The sequence below is a fragment of the Tursiops truncatus genome, chromosome 12 (assembly GCF_011762595.2).
Source record: "Tursiops truncatus isolate mTurTru1 chromosome 12, mTurTru1.mat.Y, whole genome shotgun sequence".
Lineage (NCBI taxonomy): Eukaryota > Metazoa > Chordata > Mammalia > Artiodactyla > Delphinidae > Tursiops > Tursiops truncatus.
The window spans coordinates 88,816,399-88,821,213 of record NC_047045.1 but is presented as its reverse complement, the minus strand read 5'-3'; positions in this window follow the sequence as shown (position 1 = coordinate 88,821,213).

Here is a 4,815-nt window from a genome sequence, read left to right as displayed (position 1 = left end):
AACTACTACAGGGAAGAAAAAGAAAGAAATGAGCTGAAATACAGGCATCTGATTCCAGCAAGAAACTGGGCCCCTCCAGAGCGCTGACAGCGCTAACACACGTTCACAGGAAGGGCAGGCTCGTGACATTTCCTCACTGACACTCAAAGCCGTGTTACGTCTTACAAGTGGGAGGGGAGAGTTGCAGTAACTCAGGGGCGAGGTTTTGTGAACTACAGTTACTCATGGGCTGCAGCTGCCAAGTTAAATTCCCGCGCAGAGCTGCAGGAAGGCCCAGGAAGACTCCTGAGCACCCTCGGGTCTCGTAGTAGAACAGAGAACACGCTTAGGCGGTGCCGCCACCCAACAGGCCTTGCCTCCGTTTGGGTGAGTCGCCGGCCCAGAACGCAGGCCTGCATCAAGACCCTCCCCTCCGCGACGCTGGGAGCCCCTCTCTCGGGTCCTTGCTCTCTCCCCTGTAAAGCCGGCGGGATTGCGCCTTCACAGCGCTGCTGTGGGGATTCGCTCTCGGGAGAACCCACCTGCAAAGCCTTGTAGAAACGGGGCTGTGATGAGATGGAGAGGAGATGCCAGGTGGCACGGGCCACGCTGGCCACGCCCGCTTCGGGGAGAGGACCAGCCCCACCCCGGCCCCGCCCTCCTCCCCCGAGGAGATGCCTTCCCAGGCCCCCTCGCTCCTGAAGGAGCTGTCCTACTGGGTGGGTGCGGGTGAAGAGGGGGCGGACGTGAACAACAAGGACCTCGGGGTACTCTGGGAACAAGGCGCCCACCCGGTACTTACACAGACGCACCTGTGCCACCGCCCGCCCCGACTGTAACCAGTGCTGCAGGGCTCAGCCCGTGACGGGCTTTTTTGAATGTACCCTAAAATACTCTTGTCTTAAAGGAATTGAATGATGTGTCAAAAGAACTTCCTGCATCATCCAGGGTCTTCTTTGGAAAAACTTAAGAACTGATCTTAGATGGGCTGTAAACGGTCCCAAATCGATTCACTCTGGTGCCACATTATCCAGGGCCCCGGGGACCCTGAGGGGTCCAGGTGCAGGTTATGTCTGCCTCGAAGACTTGGGGGCACGGGCACCAACAGAGCGACGTCGTCTTACTGGCACTGCGAAGCGTGGCTGTTGACCGGCCGCAGCCACGCCCTGCGGAGGCCTGCGTCCCCGCGGGCTCTTCTTAGGCGCCCCCAGACGCCGCAACGCCAGCTGGGAATTCGCGGTAAAGGGGAGCCGTCAGGGGGCCACTTCCACGGCACCTCCGCGCCGAACACCGTCCTCCGCAGGAAATCAACCTCAGTCTTCAAACAAAGAGCTTCTCCCCTGCGGTTCGTTCTCTGAGCTACACGGTCAATCCCGCCCGGGCTTTCCTCCCTGAGGACGGGAGCTCCTGCCTCGCCGGGCCGGAGTGAAAGCTCGTTCCCGGGGAAAGCCCCGTGGGCCCTGCGACAAGCGGGCGGCCGCTCTTCACCCTCCCGGGCAGCCCGGGCTCTGCCCGCTGCAGGGAAGGCCGAAGGAGGAGCAGGTGCCGCCCGGATCCATGATCCCCCAGCCCCTCCCCTCAGAGGCTTCCAGCGCATCCCGCGGCCGCCGCGGCCTTGCTTTGCTGAAGGGCGCCGCCCCGCGACCCGACAGAGAAGCGCAACCCCGTGAGGCACGGGCCCAGCCCGTGCGACGGCGCTCACAGAGCCCCTCCGGAGCGGCCCTCGCCCGAGGAACCCGGAGTTTACTCGCAAGAGCAGCTTCGCGACCAAACCCTTGAAGCACAGCGAGGCAGGAGGCGCCGAGGGACGCGACCCAGCGACCCTCCTGCAGGTGTGCGCGCGTCTGGGCACACCGGACACCCACCTGAGGGGCGCCCCCGTGGCTCCGGTGCGGTCCTGCGGCGCCGCTCGGGCTGAGGCCGAGCTGTCCTTAGCGCCGACGGGCACACGGGGGGCAGCGGCCGGCTCCCCGCCCCCTCCTTCGCCGAAAACCCCGCAGAGACCCGGAGGCTGCGCTGGGGGGAGGGGACCCCGGGCTCAGGCACGCAGCTCGGCTGCCACACGGAGGCACCCAAGTCCCTCCTCCTGGCAGGGCCACCGACGCCCGGGTCAGGACGGGGCTGGGGGCTGCCCGCACACGGTCGTCACGCCAACCTAACGGGGCGGGACGGTACCCTCCACACGTCACCCACGAGAAAACGGTGTGGGGGGCTGAGCCCGTGAATAGACGTGGCGGAGCCGGGGTCCAGCCTGTGTCCAGCGCCCGAGCCTGTGGCCTCTGCCCTCTGCGGCCGCGCTCCTGAGGCCGGCACGAGCTGACTCCCTCCCGGGCTCGCTCTCGAATGGCTTGGCGAGCTCTTGATGGAGAACAAATTTAGCTAATCTTCACTCCTTTCCTTTTCGCAGCAATTTCCATCTGCTGAAGGTATTCGGCCAGCAGAGAAAATAAAAAGCGTCCGGGGAGCATGAGGCGGACTCGCTAACTTCAGGCGCCTCTGGCCGCTTCTCAGCTGCTTGGCCTCCTCAGCCGTGACGGCCGGTGCCCATCGGGTCGTGGACCCTCAGCCGCCGGCGCCTGTTACCCTGGCGACTCCCGCTGGCTAGACAGCTGGTGTGGCACAGCCCTCAGGACGCCTGCCCCTCGGAGTGAAGTTCTCCATCAGCTCAGCGGCGAAGAGCAGCAGACATGTGACACTGTTTGAGGAAAACAATGAGCTTCGGCCCCCTCTGCTGCGGCTGCCACCCGCGTGGACGCAGAGAGGCATCCGATCAAGGCAGGGGTTCTGCAGGAGCAGGGCGGACAGAGAAAACAGACCGGGCGGAGAGGAGGAAGCCCGTGCGCAGTGCCCAGCCCAGCACCGGCCGGGAGCGGCGTGGCCTCCCCGAGGGCGGGCAGGCACCAGCCACACCGCCCTAGCGCCCGGCACCCCAGCAAGGGCAGCGCTTGTCACGGGTGCCACGTTGCCGCCGTTTGCCCACAGGGAGCCGCGGGAAGGGCCTGCAAGCGCAGCGCCAAACCAAAAGAATGCACGCCGCTCCCTCTGGGAGCACACGCTGGGGTCCTCGGACTACGGGGGCAGCACCCACACAGGCCTGCGCCCGGCCTCACAGGGAGACAGCTCCCCCACCTCGAAGGCCAGACCAAGACCGGCGAGAGTCCTGGGCAGGACAGGAGGTGGTCTTGGGGCAGAATGGACGGAAAGCTGACTGCGAAGTGACGGCCGAATGTCACTCTGAAGTCGCCAGCACCGGCATCTGGGGTGTGGGTGTCGAGCCTTCGCAGAGGATCTTGGTGTGCGGGCGCGGCCTGTGCGGTGCTGGGGCTGAGCCACAAACAGGCCCACAGCACAGACCCAAGGGTTCTGGGACACAACCGTGACAGTAACTCTCCCAGCTGCCCTCCGGACCGTGTACCGGCTAGAACCCCGACTCCACCGAGGCTCCTAGTGTCCTCGTGACCGAGATGGTGGGAGGTGTCGTCCGAGCCCTTGCGGCATCGGGCTGGCGCCTGCTGGAGCATCTCCTTCTGAAACCGCAGACGCCCACGCAGGACCAGGCTGCACACGTTCCAAGGCCCAGGTCAGAGACAAAAGGCTCACATGCCCACACCTCCTCGCCGTGTGCCCACAGGCTTAAGGAGAGCTTCCTACGGCCGGCTGCCCCAAGTACGAGTTGTTTGATTTCTGCAAAATCCACTGACACCACCTAAAGGAGAAAGTTGTAGTGTTACAGCCTCAAGGGCAGCCCCCCCCACTGTCTCGGGGGGCAGGTCAAGCGCCGGGAAGGACCCATGGCCGTGAGGGTGGGTCTACACGGAGGAAGCAACTGGTAAGTGTGGCCAGGTGGTCAGGGGCCTGGAAGCAACGAGACCGGAAGGCGAGGGCCAGAGGTATCAGAGTGGTTCGCGGGCGTGAGGAGGTGAGTGCACAGCATGCTGACGTCTGTCCCACGAGAGCGCCCACCGCTGGCGTCAGGTGACACGGTGACCTGTGGACACCACCCCCCATCACCACGGCACAGAAGCCTTATCCGCTGGGTGGCTCTCCTGGCACCGCTTCCAAGACCTCAGCACGCGCTGCAGCCCCGCGAGCAGCCCCTGGAGGACGTGGCGGAGACGGGGACGCTGGGGCTGCTGTCCACCCGACAGGCGCCCTCCTCTCTGAGCCACCAGGACACATGGTCGATCGAGGAGGCAGGTGAGGGGGGAGCATCCCTGTGACCCCCTCGGAGCCACGGCTTGTGGGGAGGCTAGGCCCCCAAGGCAGCCCTTACACAGGACTGAGGGCCCGCCCGCAGTGCTGGCCTTGTGTCAGGGAACCAAAGGACCGAGAGGGGCCGACTGTAATGGGGGTGACCGCCCCCCACGCCCCTGAGGACAGGGCTGCGGCCACAGGCGGGGACTTGGGGGCCCATGGGAAAGGATGCCCATTTCTAGGGATAAAAGTCAACAGAAAACTAGTTACCAAAACTAGGAAGACTGCTAGCGGGAAAGCCCTTTCAGGAATGAGGTTTGGGTCAACCTCCCAGGTGAAGACCCACAACCAACAGAGGTGGGCAGCTGAGGGCAAAGGAAGGCGATGAGCTGTAGAGCAGCAGCGTTTAACACGAGCTTCCGCCAGCCTAGTGGCCACGGGGCTCTGCAGATCCTGCACTGGCTGGTGAGAGTACAGATCAGTCCATTTTCCCCCTTGCCCGTTCCAGCGCCAACACCAGGAGGGTTAGGAGTGGTTAAGCCTTCAAGCCCACACCCAGGAGGCCGTGACCGACCACAGGAGCACCTCTCCAGAGGTGGACACTCGACGTGGGCGTCTGGCATCACATCAGGCAGAAGCAGG